Here is an 18,638-nt window from a genome sequence, read left to right as displayed (position 1 = left end):
CCATATGATTCAATCAATAAATGATTATGGAGGTAATAAGTGTATCAAATGGAATAAATCTGTAAGTGGAACTGGTGCAATAGCTGTTTACGTTGAACAGAAATAGCAGAGGCTGAGGGAGACTTTAAAAACAAGAAAACTAAAACCCGGATATTAACAACAGCCTGACTATGAGCCGGCAGATAAACCTGCACCCCAAGTCTCCGCTGAGAAAAGTCTGTCCTCCCCCCCTTCTTTTTAAGACCTGTGCTTTATTATTAAGTTGAAAAGCTACCAGAATAATTTTGTGAAACCAATCCCTAGAATTCTATATGAGAAAATGAGAAAATGCAATTGTGGAGTCACAGATAGTCACCAATAATGCTGGCTGCATTATTATTATAATTGTTATTATCTTTGTGGAACAGAAAAGAATAGAAATACATGGAAAATAAACAGAAGGTACATGAAAGACAGCTCACCAGAGCAGTAATTGAACACTACTGGCCTAGACTAGTGTGATGTTCGATTCTGAACGTCATCTATATGCATCTCAAAGGTAGGGGGATTTAGGAGACATAATAATGTTCCTGTCTCTGGAGTCTGTTGTCTCCTCCCCCAAACAATTTGGGGGTGATCCCTCCTGTGGGCCAGGCAGGAGAAAAAGGGGTGACAATAATGATGCGTCTGAAATGCCCACCCCAACAAAAACCCAACAACAACTTGGGAACAAAGAAAAGCTGATGATGATGATGATGAGGCCTTTGCACTGGGTCTCTCTCCCCCAAGAATTTTGTAACAATCAGGAAAAGAGTGATAATGATGATGGTGATAATAATGGAGGTGCCTCTGCACTGGCTTCCCCATTCCAGCCACTTTGGAGTAGTCCCCGCTGTAGGGCATTCAGCAGCAACAGATGCCATATCCTTCTCACCACACCCACATACTCAGCTGAGGACCATCTCCAGCAAGCTGCCTACTGTAGGCAGCAAAACAAATACAGCCGCAACAGGGGGATTCCTGCATTTCTTGGCCCACCCCCACATTTTCAAAACGTTCCTCAAGCAGCTGTGTGTTAGCTCTTCTGTGCAACTGTCCTGGCTCCCATCCAGCTTGAAGCAGCACTCCGAGTTCAAGGAGTCCAGGATCAAGGGAAGGAGGTCGGAACTGCAAGGAAGCAGCAGAGTTGTCCTCACAAGGCGGTATGCCCATCTGCTACCCTTTTCTGAAGATGCGGCAAGGCATGCTCACTTGTGAGGCTCTCGTGCCTTGCAAGACTCCCAAGAGTGCAGACACTTAGTGATTCGGCAAATATGCATCTGTTCCCATGAGTCTGCAGCCAGGTCCTAAGTGACCAGACTGTGGGCTCCTCATCTGACTCTGGCTCCTCCACCCCAAGCAGTTGGCTGGTGCCCTCTCTGGGTTCTGTTGCTATGTTCCTTTCTCTGGAAGGGAAGAAGGGAAGAGAGTCTGGCTTCCCCTACTGGGGCAACCAGATCTGGGGGAAGTAAAAGTATGCCCACCTTTTTTAGCCCCAGTTCTCCAGTTTCAGCCTCCCCTGCCTCATCATCATCATCATCAAGGTTCAAACATTAGTTACTTAAGGTTTATATGAAGCAACAGTATAATTTACAATTTTGCAGTGCCTTCTCTCTTCTGAGATGTGTAATGTAAGAATTTCAGGTTTTGAATGCTGGAATGTTGGAATTTAATTAAATTTAATTAAATTTAATAAACAACATAATAAAATATATTACAATTTTTATAATGACATAATGTGTTATATGATGCATTATGATGTGTTTCCCTGTTCTCTGGCACTCATCATGGTCCTCCGTGGGCCAGTAGTGGTTTAGTCATGCTGGCCACAAGACCTGGATGGAAAGCTGCCTGTGGACAAACCCTGGCTCCCTCGGCCTGAAGTGAGATGAGTGCTGCACCCCATAGTTGCCTTTGACTTAACCATCCAGGGGTCCTTTACCATTTTTAATGATGGATTATATATATCATCACTTAGAGACAATTTTAATTACGCAGTATATAAATTGTCAAACATTTTTAATATTTAATATTTAATATCTGGAAACATTTTATGTTATATGCACAAACTTTTGTTGTTCTGTTATTAATAATAATGAAATAAGAGATTATGTGCAGAGAAATACCTTGTTAATACTGGCTGTTACTAAATTTAATTATTTTGTTTACATCAGGCATAGACAAACTCGGCCCTCCAGATGTTTTGGGACTACAACTCCCATCATCCCTGACCACCGGTCCTGTTAGCTAGGGATGGTGGGAGTTGTATTCCCAAAACACCTGGAGGGCCGAGTTTGCCTATGCCTGGTTTACATAGTTCAAAATGGAGATATTTCTCCTAGTGATGTCTTACAGGAAACTACATTATACCAGGGTTCAAATCCCCACTTAGTCATGAAGCTCACTTGGGTTAGTAACTACCTCTCAGCCTAGCCTACCTTGCAAAGTTGTTCTAAGGATAAAAATAGGGGGCGGGAACCATGTATGCCACCTTGCGCTCCTTGGAGGAAGGGTGGGGTATAAATGAAACAATAACAAAATAAATACATTCAGCTTGGTGACTGGCAACAGCGCTCTAGCGTTTCAGGCAGTTGAAAGTGATTGAATTGGAGGCATTTTGCATGCAGAGCATTTGCTGCGCCAGTGAACCAAGGTCCCTTCCCAAATACCTTTCTTGAACTCTGCATGTAATGCCCCAGCTGTATCCAATGCATTGGTTGCCATAATGAATCCTTTCATGTTAGAAGGTGCTAAAGATTGTCATTTATTATACAGTTTGATCGTCCCATGCACTTTCCATCCCATCTTATCTGGAGAACAGTTGCTCCTGAAAATTCAGACCTTGGCCATATCGGTCTTGGAAGATACTGAATTATTTGTTGGATCATTTTTGTCCTCAGTTTTTCAGCTTGGCCTCCTAATGAGGCTGCTAGCATATTAATCTCAGTTATGGAAACATTTCCTACTGGGACCAAACTCTCAAACAGCCACCAGCTGATTGGTCCCAAGATGGTCAGCCATCAACTGAACCACCGACCTGAAAACTTATAATTGGCCAAGCCAATCAAGTTTGTCCTGTTTCCCATAGATTGTCTCATGAGGTTTAATATTGTGTCAATGAAGGTATATATATTTTTGGAGACACCAGATGAGTCTTCAATGGAGAGTTAAATCTTAAATTCTGGCTCATTTACAAAGAAACAAAAATAAAGTCCCCTGTTAACAAAAACTTGTTTTGAAGGATATAATTTCCTTTTTAAAAAACTATTTTAATCCTGGTAGCTTCTAGCAGTCAAAACCAGCTGTCTCGGTTTGAACATACCTTGTTCTGAGGTGAAGTTGGTAGTGACCAAGCGCAGGGTCTCCTTGGTGGTGGTGGACTGCTTGTGAAACACTCTACCAGGGGCCCACAACTGGTACCTACTCTTTTCAGCCTTTTGGGTGCTAGCTGGGTTGTATCCGCCAGGGGTGTCAAACTCAAATTCATCGGGGGCCGCATCAGCAGTTTGGTCACCCTCAAAGGGCCGGTTGTATCTGTAGGACTATGTGTCCACTCTTTATTATCATAAATTATTGTCACTGCATTCAATTATTACTGTTTTTTGTAATAATGTAAGTAATAACTAGCTCTGACAGCAGAAACATAGTCAGAATCATGGCAAGTAGATATTCAAATGTACAATTATTGTACAATTTATTGAAAAATGATTTTTGGTAACTGCACTGGGTGGTGGAGGCTCGCTAGGGTTTCATGCAGGACCTTTGCAGAGCTACTAGTACCTGGAGATGCTGGGGTCCTTCTGCATGCAGGACAGATGTTCTGCCAGTGAGCCACCACCCTTCACCAAAGGCACTGGCTGAGGTTGACTCACTGGAGCTGCTCTCCTGGTTCCAGGGTTTAAGGGCCAGAAGTATAAAGCAGCATCCTATGTTTCTGAGGAGAGGGAGGGGGGAGGGGAGGGGAGGGGAGGAAGGAAGGAAGGAAGGAAGAAAAGAGGGAGTGGGAGGGAGAGAGGAAGGAAGGAAGGAAAGAGGTGAGAGAAAGAAGAGTAGGAAAGAAGGAATAAAGAAGGAAAGAAAAAGAAAGAGGGAGAGAAGACAGAGATAAAGAAGGAAGGAAGGAGAGGGAAAGAAAGAATAAGAACGAGAGAGAGGAAGAAAGAAAGGGAAGGGGGGGTCGCCGCCTTGATTCAGCGCCAGAAAAGAGTGTGAAGGGACCCAGGGGCAAAAAGCATTTCCCGTGCAGCGTGAGGCAGTGGGTGTCCGTTTTAGAAGTGCGTAAAGCCTCAGAGTTGCACGTTCGTGAGGCTGAGCCGCTGCTGAGCTCACGTTCATGAGGCTGAGCCACGGCAGGAGGAGGAGGAGGTGAGGCAAGAGGAGGCGGAGGCGCCGGCTTGCTGGGTCGGTGCCCGACAGCGCCGTGCGGAGAGTCCCGAGCCTCTGGGACGCAGCAGTGCTCTGTAGCACTTTGAATCCTCATCCTCCTCCACACAGCGCTGCTGGGTGCTTTGTCTGTGCTTCAGCAGCAGCAGCAGCCATTTCCAGGCGCCGAGCCGTGGCAGGAGGAGGAGGATTCAAAGTGCTACAGAGCACTGCTGTGTCGCAGAGGCTCGGGACTCTCCGTGCGGCGCTGCCAGGCACTGACCCGGCAAGCTGCCTCCTCCTCCTCCTGCTGTGTCTCGGGGCGCTCCACACAGCGCTGCTCTGGCTGCCTTTCTACCCCCTCCGGCCCCAGCTGTTTGTCGGCGCTTTGTCGGCGCGGCGCTTCAGCAGCAAGGTCCCGCTGGCTGGGCCGCTCGGCGGGCCACATGACGAGGTCTGGCGGGCCGGATTTGGCCCCCGGGCCTTGTGTTTGACACCCGTGAGCTACATTCTACTCAGACGAGACCCATTTAAATTAATGAACCTAAGTTAGTCATGTCTGTTAACTCTAATGAGTCTACTCTGATTGGACTAGCATTGGTTAAAACTCGCTGTTGTTCTCCCAAGTTTTATTCTGTTGCCGTATCTCTGAGTCTACGGTACTTTCTTTTGTGTTATTGTTGTTGCTTCTGCCTCCATTTTATTTTATTTTTATTAATTGCTTGCTGCCTTATAAGATTTTAAAGCAGTGGTTGTCAAACTTTTTTTCTCTGGGCCACACTTTCAGAATAAAATTTGCTCACACCTCATTGAATTTTTTATTGATAAGAAATACGTTGGGAAGCAAAAAGAAACAACTCCTAGCAGTGCTTGAATTGTAACATAGAACACAACTACTTTATAATATGACCATGGGACACCCAGAAAGTATAAAACAATCCAGCTACATAAGAAAATGAATCATTCCCAAAATATAATCATAAGTCTTCTCCAGCACTCAGTTTAAACGGTGATTCTAGATCGCATCTAGGATTGTCCTCAGTATCACTTGATGCACTTGCTCTCATTTTGAGAATATATCTATCCATATCCTGCAAATTAAAGCATAAGGTATCTTTTCTTTATCTTTTGATAAGATATGATACTGTACTACAGTGGTACCTCGCAAGTCAAATGCCCTGCAAGACGAATTTTTCGCAAGACGAATACATCTTGCGATCTGATGGTGACTCGCAAGACGAATTCATTTTGCGAAAAATTTGTCTTGCGAATCGCGGTTTCCCATAGAAATGCATTGAAATTTAATTAATGTGTTAATATGGGCAAAAAAAGAAATTTCAATGCATTCCTATGGGAAACCGCAATTCGCAAGATGAATTTTTCGCAAAACAAATTGACTCGCGGAACAAATTAAATTCTTCTTGCGAGGTACCACTGTACACTGAAATATTTAAAGGGTACTGAACCAGACCTATCCTTCTAAAAACTCCGTTCCTTATTCTTGTCAATGTTACGTCATAGAGTTGGCACCTAGAATTGGATACTAACTGCTGGAGTATCTGCATTCAAGATGCTGGTTTTCAGACCTGAGGTAATAGGCTGCTCACCCTAATAACGAAAGAGATTCCAGATTAGAAGATTATTCCAACCATTGGCCTTTGTGTGACTTTCATAACTCACCAACGCTTCCAACAGAGACAAAAATTCTTTTAATGAAATCCACTGACTAGCCTAAAAAGAAAATGTCTGGCATTTCCAGTAGTTTAACAATCTTGTTGGGTCCCAAAAGTTCCCTTACATGTTGTTAATCCCCTTTCCTGAGCAAGGAAAGCAAAAGAAGGTCTGGTTTGATGGATTCTCATCTGCCCTTTTCCTAGTTGGTCTCCCTTGTGGCTCATTACCTTCCATATTCTGTAGTGCTATCTGTACCAAACAAAAGGCTTATAACGAGGGCGTTTCACACACATCTAGCCTCCAGGAATTTTCCAGGGAACAACAGATGGGTGTTCTCTTTCCAATGGTGGAATTGCTGCATTACTTTGTGCTTCCTGCTGTAGGGCTGCCTGTGACAGCTGTGGGCAGGCGTCTGTCTCTCACTCTCAAACGCACATGCTCAACTTCAAATGAACTAGGGTGTGTGTGTGTGTGTGAGTGTGTGTGTGTCTTAACAGGGTGAGAAAGAGAGCTTGCAATGGCAGAGCCTGCAAAATATGGCATGCCGGGTGCGGGGAATTAACAGATTTAGTTGGAATGGGTGCTAGATCTTTCTAAGTATTCAAAAAGGCTCTGCTCGGTTTTATTATTGTATTTACTACATTTAATACCCCATGTTTTTGATCCTGAAGGTTTAAAATAGCAAAACAGTAAAGAAAAATACACTGTAAAGTAAAATGCAGAAATAAAAATGGTTATAAACTGTGGTTTTAAAAGACAGCAGCAGCAGCACAGGGGGGAAAGGTCAGCAACTTAAACATCTGCACCAGAATCCGTTTTTAAACGATCAAGACTTTACCACTCACCAGAAAACAAGTGATGATTGAGCCACATTCAGGTTGTTATTTTTTGCCTCAGTGTACATTGTGGCGGGTGGCGCTGTGGTCTAAACCACTGAGCCTAGGGCTTGCCAATCGGAAGGTCGGCAGTTCGAATCCCCACAATGAGGTGAGCTCCCGTTGTTCAGTCCCAGCTCCTGCCCACCTAGCAGTTCAAAAGCATGTCAAAGTGCAAGTAGATAAATAGTACTGCTCTGGCGGGAAGGTAAACAGTGTTTCCGTGCGCTGCTCTGGTTCGCCAGAAGCGGCTTTGTCATGAAGCGGCTACATGACCCGGAAGCTGTCTGCGGACAAACGCTGGCTCCCTCGGCCTATAGAGCGAGATGAGCGCCAACCCTGGAGTTGTCCGTGACTGGACAGGGGTATCTTTACCTTTGGCAAAAGCTGTAATGGGAGTGGCAAAAGCTGTAATGGGATGCAATCTCAAAAATGACAGAATGATCTCGATACGAATCCAAGGCAGACCTTTTAACATCACGGTAATCCAAGTTTATGCACCAACTACCGGTGCTGAAGAAAGTGAAATTGACCAATTCTATGAAGACCTACAACACCTTCTAGAAATGACACCAAAGAAGGATGTTCTTCTCATTACAGGGGATTGGAATGCTAAAGTAGGGAATCAAGAGATAAAAGGAACAACTGGCAAGTTTGGCCTTGGTGTTCAAAATGAAGCAGGGCAAAGGCTAATAGAGTTCTGTCAAGAGAACAAGCTGGTCATCACAAACACTCTCTTCCAACAACACAAGAGACGACTCTACACGTGGATATCACCAAATGGGCAGCATCGAAATCAGATTGATTATATTCTCTGCAGCCAAAGATGGAGAAGCTCTATACAGTCAGCAAAAACAAGACCTGGAGCTGACTGTAATTCAGATCATCAGCTTCTTATAGCAAAATTCCAGCTTAAACTGAAGAAAGTAGGAAAAACCACTGGGCCAGTAAGATACAATCTGAATCAAATCCCTTATGAATACACAGTGGAAGTGAGGAACAGGTTGAAAGATTTAGATTTGGTGGACAGAGTGCCTGAAGAACTATGGATGGAGGCTCGTAACATTATACAGGAGGCAGCAACGAAAACCATCCCAAGGAAAAGGAAATGCAAGAAAGCAAAATGGCTGTCCAACGAGGCCTTACAAATAGCAGAGGAGAGGAGGCAAGCAAAATGCAAGGGAGATAGGGAAAGATACAGGAAACTGAATGCAGATTTCAAAAAAACAGCAAGGAGAGACAAGAGGGTCTTCTTAAATGAGCAATGCAAAGAAATAGAGGAAAACAATAGAATGGGGAAAACCAGAGATCTGTTCAAGAAAATTGGAGATATGAAAGGAACATTTCGTACAAAGATTACCATAATCAAGGACAAAAGTGGTAAGGACCTAACAGAAGCAGAAGACATCAAGAAGAGGTGGCAAGAATACACAGAGGAATTATACCAGAAAGATATGGAGGTCTCGTACACCCCAGGTAGTGTGGTTGCTGACCTTGAGCCAGACATCTTGGAGAGTGAAGTCAAATGGGCCTTAGAAAGCACTGCTAATAACAAGGCCAGTGGAAGTGATGATATTCCAGCTGAACTATTTAAAATTTTAAAAGATGATGCTGTTAAGGTGCTACACCCAATATGCCAGCAAGTTTGGAAAACTCAGCAATGGCCAGAGGATTGGAGAAGATCAGTCTACATCCCAATTCCAAAGAAGGGCAGTGCCAAAGAATGCTCCAACTACCGCACAATTGCGCTCATTTCACACACTAGCAAGGTTATGCTTAAAATTCTACAAGGCAGGCTTAGGCAGTATGTGGACCGAGAACTCCCAGAAGTGCAAGCTGGATTTCGAAAGGGCAGAGGAACCAGAGACCAAATAGCAAACATGCGCTGGATTATGGAGAAAGCTAGAGAGTTCCAGAGAAACGTCTACTTCTGCTTCATTGACTATGCAAAAGCCTTTGACTGTGTCGACCACAGCAAACTTTGGCAAGTTCTTAAAGAAATGGGAGTGCCTGATCACCTCATCTGTCTCCTGAGAAATCTCTATGTGGGACAAGAAGCTACAGTTAGAACTGGATATGGAACAACTGATTGGTTCAAAATTGGGAAAGGAGTACGACAAGGTTGTATATTGTCTCCCTGCTTATTTAACTTATATGCAGAATTCATCATGCGAAAGGCTGGACTAGATGAATCCCAAGCCGGAATTAAGATTGCCGGAAGAAATATCAACAACCTCAGATATGCAGATGACACAACCTTGATGGCAGAAAGCGAGGAGGAATTAAAGAACCTTTTAATGAGGGTGAAAGAGGAGAGCGCAAAATATGGTCTGAAGCTCAACATCAAAAAAACCAAGATCATGGCCACTGGTCCCATCACCTCCTGGCAAATAGAAGGGGAAGAAATGGAGGCAGTGAGAGATTTTACTTTCTTGGGCTCCTTGATCACTGCAGATGGTGACAGCAGTCACGAAATTAAAAGACGCCTGCTTCTTGGGAGAAAAGCAATGACAAACCTAGACAGCATCTTAAAAAGCAGAGACATCACCTTGCCGACAAAGGTCCGTATAGTTAAAGCTATGGTTTTCCCAGTAGTGATGTATGGAAGTGAGAGCTGGACCATAAAGAAGGCTGATCGCCGAAGAATTGATGCTTTTGAATTATGGTGCTGGAGGAGACTCTTGAGAGTCCCATGGACTGCAAGAAGATCAAACCTATCCATTCTTAAGGAAATCAGCCCTGAGTGCTCCCTGGAAGGACAGATCGTGAAGCTGAGGCTCCAATACTTTGGCCACCTCATGAGAAGAGAAGAATCCTTGGAAAAGACCCAGATGTTGGGAAAGATTGAGGGCACTAGGAGAAGGGGACGACAGAGGACAAGATGGTTGGACAGTGTTCTCGAAGCTACGAACATGAGTTTGACCAAACTGCGGGAGGCAGTGCAAGACAGGAGTGCCTGGCGTGCTATGGTCCATGGGGTCACGAAGAGTCGGACACGACTAAACGACTAAACAACAACAACAAATCTTTACCTTTACTTTTTACATTGCTTTACATTTGCTTACAGTGAATCACATTTGCCATTTTACTACCCATTTTGTTTTAACCATTTTGAACAATTTGGTGTCTGCAGCAAACTTGTCTACCCCTTTGTTTATTCCTAACATTGACAAACAGCTTAAAAAGCAAAGGTCCCAATGCTGATCCATGGGGAACTCCACTCTTTGGTAGAGTTTGAGATTCTTGTCTTGTAATCTCAGGGTTGTGGGTTTGAGCCCATGTTGTGTGAACGATTCCTGCACTGCAAGAGTTTGGATTAGATCAGGCATCCCCAACCTTCGGCCCTCCAGATGTTTTGGACTACAATTCCCACTATCCCTGACCACTGGTCCTGTTAGCTAGGGATCATGGGAGTTGTAGGCCAAAACATCTGGAGGGCCGCAGGTTGGGGGTGCCTGTATTAGATGATCCTCATGGTTCCTTCCATCTCTACTATTCTGCCATTCCTTACTTTGGAAGAACTGCCCATCATTCCTATTCTTTGCTTCCTGTTCCTTAACCAGTTACTGACCAATAAAATAACCTCTCCTCTTATTCCATGACTTCTAAGTGCCAGTTATCAAAGTACCTTGCAGTGCTGGCCAGGTTCATAGAAGGTGGGATCAGTTTTACTTTTTACTGACGAATGAAATGGAATGGAATTCATTTCTGTAGGAGGGGTGGAAAACCTGTGAAATTTGTTTTTTGTCTTTAAAATGCAAGCTGAGAATCTAGGAAAAGGTCTTTGAATAATGTTTGAGGAAGTTACACCTCCTGTTCCCCCCACCACTCTATTGTTGCAGCCTGTCGATATCAAGGAAATAATCATTATGCCATAAGCCATGGGCCAGCAACCTTTTCCAGCCATGGGCCGGTCCACCGTCTCTCAGACCATGTGGTGGGTCAGACTATATTTGGGCGGGGGGGGGGGATGAACAAATTCCTATGCCCCATAAATAACCCAGAGATGCATTTTAAATAAAAGGACACATTCTACTCATGTAAAAACACGCTGATTCCTGGACCTTCCGCGGGCCAGATTGAGAAGGCAATTGGGCCAGATCCGGCACCCAGGCTTTAGGCCTTAGGTTGCCTACCCCTGCCATAAGCAATTGAGTGTTTGGTGTTCTCTCCTCTTCCCCCCCCTCCCCACTACTTTCCTCTTTCCCCACCATTATTGGCTCTGAAACAGGAGATGTGTGTGAACTTAAGATGTAAAAACCCACAGTACAGGGTCAGGTGTACTTATATTGATCAGTTAGGAATCCAAGCAGCCTCTGAGAGAAAGCAAACGAAGCATTGGCTTAGAACTCTCTGGAAGAAGAGAAATACAGAGATTTAACGTGCTTGTGAAAACCTTCCTAAGTGCCATCTTGTGATCTTGCATTTGTAATGCAGATTACAGTTTAGTTTTGAAGAATGATTACCCTTTGTGTTTAAACTTGTAAGGTTATATGTGTCCTTTTTAACAAAGAAAGAAGATGAGTACAAATGTGTGACATTGACAGTAGGTGTGTGTTTCATCTTTTTGTGCTTTGGACCATTTTCCCCGCATCCCCAGTTTAGCTATGCAATATCTTCTGTACAACGTTTCTGGGTGTGTTACAAGTAGTCTTGCAATCATGTTTTTCACCAAGGATTGTTATGTTGTGTTGTGGTATCTAAAGTTGTTGTTGTTGTTTAGTCGTTTAGTCGTGTCCGACTCTTCGTGACCCCATGGACCATAGCACGCCAAGCACTCCTGTCTTGCACTGCCTCCCGCAGTTATCTAAAGTTAGATTGTATCAATCCCGCAGTTATCTAAAGTTAGATTGTATCAATCATCATCATCATCATCATCATCATCATCATCTGTTGGTTGCTATTGTGTTTTAATGTTGTATTTATGTATACCGTATTTTTGGAACATTTTTTCGGGCCATAACACGCACTTTTTGCCTCCTGAAACGGAAGGGAAAAAGTTGCATGTTATGGAGCGAATGCCAGAGCCAGAGCCCGTGCAAGAGCCAGAGCCTGTGCAAAGAGCCAGAGCCCGTGCGAGAAGTGAGGTTACAGGGAACCAGACAGAGGGCCTTCTCGGTAGTGGCAACCGCCCTGTGGAACACCCTTCCATCAAATGTCAAGGAAATAAGCAGCTATCCTATTTTTAAAAGACATCTGAAGGCAGCCCTGTTTAGGAAAGTTTTAAATCAGGAGGGCTTTAAACTGACTTATGTGGGGGAGGGAGACAGTGGTCCTGAAGGTAGGAGTCTATCAAATGCTGAAGATGATCATCCAAATGTCAAGGACCAAATGGAGCAAGCAGCATGCAGACCTAGTGGTGGGACGAAAATATCCTTAAATAAGAGACATGGGGGAATGATCAACGGTCTTCAATGTCTGTACACTAATGCACAGAGCATGGGAAATAAACAAGATGAACTTGAGCTCTTGGTACAGCAAACTAAATATGACATAATAGGCATCACTGAAACCTGGTGGGATGAGTCTCATGACTGGAATGTAGTAATAGAGGGATACAATCTATTTAAGAGAAATAGACCAAACAGGAAAGGAGGAGGAGTAGCTTTATATGTTAGGGATATGTATACCTGTGAAGAGATCCAGGATTTAAAACTTCAAAGCCAAATTGAGAGTATCTGGGTCAAAATTAAGGGAGAGAAAAACAACAGTGATCTCATTGTGGGAGTTTACTATAGATCCCCAAGCCAAACTGAGGACACAGATGATGCCTTCCTGGAACAGATGGCCAAGCATTCCAAAGGAAGTGAGATAGTAGTAATGGGGGATTTCAACTATCCTGATATTTGTTGGATGTCAAACTCAGCCAAGAGCATAAGGTCGAACAGATTCCTCACTGGCCTTGCAGACAACTTCATTGTCCAGAAAGTGGGAGAAGCAACAAGAGGATCAGCCATTTTAGATCTGGTCCTAACCAATAGTGATGACTTGGTTAGTGGGGTAGAAGTGGCAGGATCATTAGGTGGGAGTGACCATGCTCTTCTGGAGTTTATTATCCAGCGGAAAGGAGCAACCAAGCATACTAAGGTCCAAATTCTAGACTTTAAGAAAGCCAACTTCAGAAAACTTAGGGAAACGCTGGGTGAAATCCCATGGACAGTAATACTAAAAGGGAAGGGAGTTTATGATGGTTGGGAGTTTGTTAAAAGGGAGATATTAAAAGCACAACTTCAGGCAATACCAATGAGACGGAAACATGGAAGGTGCCTAAAGAAGCCAGGCTGGCTATCTAAAGAACTTTTGACTGAGTTAAGATTTAAAAGGGATATGTACAAAAAATGGAAAAGGGGGGAAATCTCCAGAGAGGAATTCAAACATATAGCCAGCACGTGTAGAGACAAAGTCAGAAAAGCTAAAGCACAGAATGAACTCAGGCTCGCTAGAGAGGTTAAAAGCAACAAAAAGGGCTTTTATGGGTATGTCCGTAGCAAAAGGAAAAACAAGGAAACAGTGGGGTCACTCAGAGGAGAAGATGGTGAAATGCAAACAGGGGACAGAGAAAGGGCAGAACTCCTCAATGCCTTCTTTGCCTCAGTCTTCTCCAAGAAAGAAAACAACGCCCGACCTGAAGAATATGGAGCAGATGATTCAGCAGGGGAAACACAGCCCAGAATAAGTAAGGAGGTAGTACAAGAATACTTGGCTAGTTTAGATGTATTCAAGTCTCCAGGGCCAGATGAACTACATCCAAGAGTATTAAAAGAACTGGCAGAGGTGATTTCAGAACCACTGGCAATAATCTTTGAAAATTCCTGGAGAACAGGCGAAGTTCCAGCAGACTGGAGGAGGGCAAATGTTGTCCCTATTTTCAAAAAGGGGAAAAGAGAGGACCCAAACAATTACCGCCCAGTCAGCCTGACATCAATACCAGGAAAGATTCTAGAGCAGATCATTAAGCAAACAGTCTGTGAGCACCTAGAAAGAAACTCTGTGATCACTAAAAGTCAGCATGGGTTCCTGAAAAATAAGTCATGTCAGACTAATCTGATCTCATTTTTTGACAGAATTACAAGCCTGGTAGATGAAGGGAACGCTGTGGATGTAGCCTATCTTGATTTCAGCAAGGCCTTTGACAAGGTGCCCCATGATATTCTTGTAAAGAAGCTGGTAAAATGTGGGCTAGACAATGCTACCATTCAGTGGATTTGTAACTGGCTTACTGACCGAACCCAAAGGGTGCTCATCAATGGCTCCTCCTCATCCTGGAGAGCAGTGACTAGTGGGGTGCCACAGGGTTCTGTCTTGGGCCCAGTCTTGTTCAACATCTTTATCAATGACTTGGATGATGGGCTTGAGGGCATCCTGAGCAAGTTTGCAGATGACACCAAATTGGGAGGGGTGGCTAACACCCCAGAGGACAGGATCACACTTCAGAATGACCTTAACAGATTAGACAACTGGGCCAAAGCAAACAAGATGAATTTTAACAAGGAGGAATGTAAAGTACTACACTTGGGCAAAAAAAATGAAAGGCACAAATACAGGATGGGAGACACCTGGCTTGAGAGCAGTACATGTGAAAAGGATCTAGGAGTCTTGGTAGACCACAAACTTGACATGAGTCAGCAGTGTGATGCAGCAGCTAAAAAAGCCAATGCAATTCTGGGCTGCATCAATAGGAGTATAGCATCTAGATCAAGGGAAGTAATAGTACCACTGTATTCTGCTCTGGTCAGACCTCACCTGGAGTACTGTGTCCAGTTCTGGGCACCACAGTTCAAGAAGGATACTGATAAGCTGGAACGTGTCCAGAAGAGGGCAACCAAAATGGTCAAAGGCCTGGAAACGATGCCTTATGAGGAACGGCTTAGGGAGCTGGGTATGTTTAGCCTGGAGAAGAGAAGGTTAAGGGGTGATATGATAACCATGTTCAAATATATAAAAGGATGTCATATGGAGGAGGGAGAAAGGTTGTTTTCTGCTGCTCCGGAGAGGCGGACACGGAGCAACGGATTCAAACTACAAGAAAGAAAATTCCACCTAAACATTAGGAAGAACTTCCTGACAGTAAGAGCTGTTCGGCAGTGGAATTTGCTGCCAAGGAGTGTGGTGGAGTCTCCTTCTTTGGAGGTCTTTAAGCAGAGGCTTGACAGCCATCTGTCAGGAATGCTTTGATGGTGTTTCCTGCTTGGCAGGGGGTTGGACTGGATGGCCCTTGTGGTCTCTTCCAACTCTATGATTCTATGATTCTATGATTCTATGATTCTAAATTTTTAATGCTGTACTGTTTTAATACTTGATTGAGAGCTGCCCAGAGTGGCTGGGGAGACTCAGCCAGATGGGCGGGGTACAAATAATAAATTATTATTATTATTATTATTATTATTATTATTATTATTATTATTATTATTATTAAAGGCCCCCTATGACTAACTGGATTATAGCTGAGGTTTAACAGAACCTTCTTATAGCCAGTAGTGTACAAATGGAAACAGTAAATAGGAAATAGAATAGCTGGCTCTTTCAAGCAACTTACATTTTCAGATGCAATCTTACACAGATGCGTTTCCTTCATGTTCTTTATAGGCTGGAGCAGGCATCCCCAAACTGTGGCCCTCCAGATGTTTTGGCCTACAACTCCCATGATCCCTAGCTAAAAGGACCAGTGGTCAGGGAAGCTGGGAACTGTAGTCCAAAACATCTGGAGGGCCGAAGTTTGGGGATGCCTGGGCTGGAGGGAGTTCAAAGGGCAAAAGGTGGGTGGGTCAGATACCTTATCATGTTGCCTTCATCATTGCATACTTCTCTCATTTTTATGCTAGGCCACAGGTCTCCTTTTTCTGCACAGCCCCCCGCCCCAGTTGCTAAAAGAGCAAGATGAATGTGTTACATCGTGTTGTATGCGGCTGATCATAACTTTTTTATACATTCGTCCTCTTCTCCTTTGATAAGTGCATGTGGGAGGGACGTGATGAAGCCAAGATTATTTTCTGCAGCGTTTGCTATAGATTTGGAACACCTTTGCAATTATGGCGCATACTTTCTTTCCCCTCTGAAGGGATAAATCACACATGTCGCTGGGTTAATAAAAATTGGGCAGTGGGGGGGGGTAAGGAACTAGGGAATGAATGACGCAGTTTTAAGGTGGATGCTGTATCCTCTGGCTACATCAATGCTAGCATTTTTACAATAGGCATAGCACAGCCAGAGCAGTGCTAGAAACTACACTTAGTACTGGTTTATAGCATATCACAATGCTGCTGCTGCTGCTGCTGTTTACAAAGCATTTGTTGAGGATGGAACTGGAATAAAATAAGCAGTTTCCTCAAACGGTGTACAGGGGTGACTAATCTGTGACCATCATCATCCCTGACCATTGACCAATCTGGCTGCAGCTAATGAGAGTTGGAGTCCAGGAAAATCTGGAGGACACCAGGTTAGGCATCCCCAGTATACAGCCTTGTATCTAACTACACACTAGAATTCCATGGAAGTGAGTGAGCAGGCAGGTGGAGAAAGGCCAAATTGTCCTGCCCCCCCCCCCAATATCTCAGTCTACTGTGTTCCATGCTCACTGCAAGTGAAAAGAAGCATCTTTTCTGTGGCCACCAAGGAAACGTGTTGGCTGATGAGGAATGGAGAAATTTGTCCCTCTGATAGGCTAGTTGATTTAAAAAGCAAAACAAAACGGGTAGTAACTTTTTTGGCTTTGTGTACAGTGGTATCTCGGGTTACAAACGCTTCAGGTTACAAACTCCGCTAACCCAGAAATAGTACCTCAGGTTAAAAACTTTGCTTCAGGGTGAGAACAGAAATCGTGCTCCAGTGGCACGTCGGCAGCAGGAGGCCCCATTAGCTAAAGTGGTGCTTCAGGTTAAGAACAGTTTCAGGTTAAGAACAGACCTCCGGAACGAATTAAGTTCTTAATCAGAGGTACCACTGTATAAGGTTGATTATAATCCCATTGTCTTCATTCTGCATTTTGTTACCAGTTTCATGTCTAGGTCCTAGCAATGCCCAGATGTGCTTAACTTCAAAGATGGCACTACATATTAAACCTTCAGAGCAGGAGTGGGAAAGCTTTGGCCCACCAGATGTTGCCCTAGCAAGCATAGCCGGTAGCCAGGGATGGTAAAAGATGTGCAATATCTAGAGGGCCAAAAGTTTCCCCATACCTGCATTAGAGCATTCTTCGGAAATTAGATTTTCAAGAAAGTAATCATAACCTATAAGTACCGGTAGTAGAGATAAGGAGACTCCTAAGAGAGAATCAAATGACAGTACACAACTAGATTTAGTATTTTGCCGTCTTGGCTTCGATGTAAAAATGTATTTAGTGGTTATTCTAAATAATGCATGTTTGAAAGTTAGGAGTAAGTTTCCTTTCCTACATTGCCATTGTACCTAGATCCTTTGCAGCCAAACCAAATATTCTAGAAATGAAGACTCAAGAGTTTTTGAGGCCAAATATCATGCTCCACATTGTCAAAGTAGTAGTTCTGGAATTCTCTTTGGTAGTGTGTGTGTGTACAATCACATGAATGTGTTTATTTTGAGCAACTCCTTCACTTGAATAGGATTCTGTGGCCCTTTCCATAGGTTTGCCAAGTTTCAAATCAGCCTTTGCATGGGCGAAAGCCAAAGGACACTTATTAATAAGAAAGCATCCAATCACTCAAGGCTTCACAAAGGAGAAAAACGCAGAGAGGCTTTGAGCAACAGTTCTCCATTGTTGGCCTTTGGGGTTCACAAGTTTGGTTACATAAAAGCAGGCACATGGGTGAAAATCAGCAGTCATTGTTGCTTGTCAGGTCAGATTGCATTATGCTGATGAGCCCCTCTGGACTAGCAGTCTGAGTCAATGTTTACAGCAGTGGCTAGAAGGCAGAAATGTCCATCATTTTTCCAGATTACTCTTGTTGACTTGCCCCATCAGATTTTAGAGGAAGAATAATGGGTCTTGAATGCCCTCTTGTCCCTCCTCTGGTTCTAGTTAAACTACAAATGTTTCAGCCGGTTGCTGCAAGGATGAACTTAATAAAAAGGCAGCGCTGATAATTCTTGCAAGAAGTAGCTTAAAAGTTGTCAGACACTTATAAATTGGGTGCTGCATTAGCAGGGGCAGCAACAATAGGAATCTATAGCAAAGGGCTGTTAAACTGGTCTTCATTGCCTGTCAAAGGGGAAATAGAAAAAGGCCACACTTCACATTAGTAAAAACATATTTAATATTCCCCCCCCCCCGCCCCGCACGGAGCATTTGTAAGTTGTTGCAAGACATTCTGGCTGGAGTCTTAGCCTTTCATGTTAGCGGTATCAGTCATTTGTCAGCAGATAAATGTTTGCAGAGAATAGCACTGTGTTTATTTTCAGACTATTTCTAGCACCCTTCTGGGAGAGGAGCTGTAGCCCAGTGGTAGATCATCTGTTTTTTGTGCTACAGATCCCAAGCTCAGTTTCCAGTATCTTCAGGTGGGACTAGGATGGTTGTCTGCCTGAAACTGTGGAGAGTTGCTGCAAGTCAGTGTAGACAGCATTGGGCTAGATGGACCAGCGCTCTTACTTATGTCCCTTACATTATCTCCATAGACAGGTGCCCATACCACATTACGATATTCCCAGTTCATAAACACAAATAACTAATATTTTGAAGTGTTGCAAGTATAGCCTTACAGCAAGTTTCTAAGGCAGGGCTATCCGCTCCCCCAT

At 43.8% G+C, this 18,638-nt stretch overlaps 1 protein-coding gene across 17 annotated transcripts in view; it reads left to right on the top strand.

Annotated features, from left to right (window-relative positions):
- Positions 1-18,638, top strand: part of RAP1GDS1 (Rap1 GTPase-GDP dissociation stimulator 1) — a 111,751-nt gene that overhangs the window by 39,489 nt on the left and 53,624 nt on the right. The gene's annotated exons all lie outside the window — the stretch shown is intronic.

The sequence above is a fragment of the Zootoca vivipara genome, chromosome Z1 (genome assembly GCF_965207765.1).
Source record: "Zootoca vivipara chromosome Z1, rZooViv2.hap1.1, whole genome shotgun sequence".
Lineage (NCBI taxonomy): Eukaryota > Metazoa > Chordata > Lepidosauria > Squamata > Lacertidae > Zootoca > Zootoca vivipara.
The sequence above is the reverse complement of the archived record's forward strand: the minus strand, read 5'-3'. Positions and strand labels throughout refer to the sequence as shown.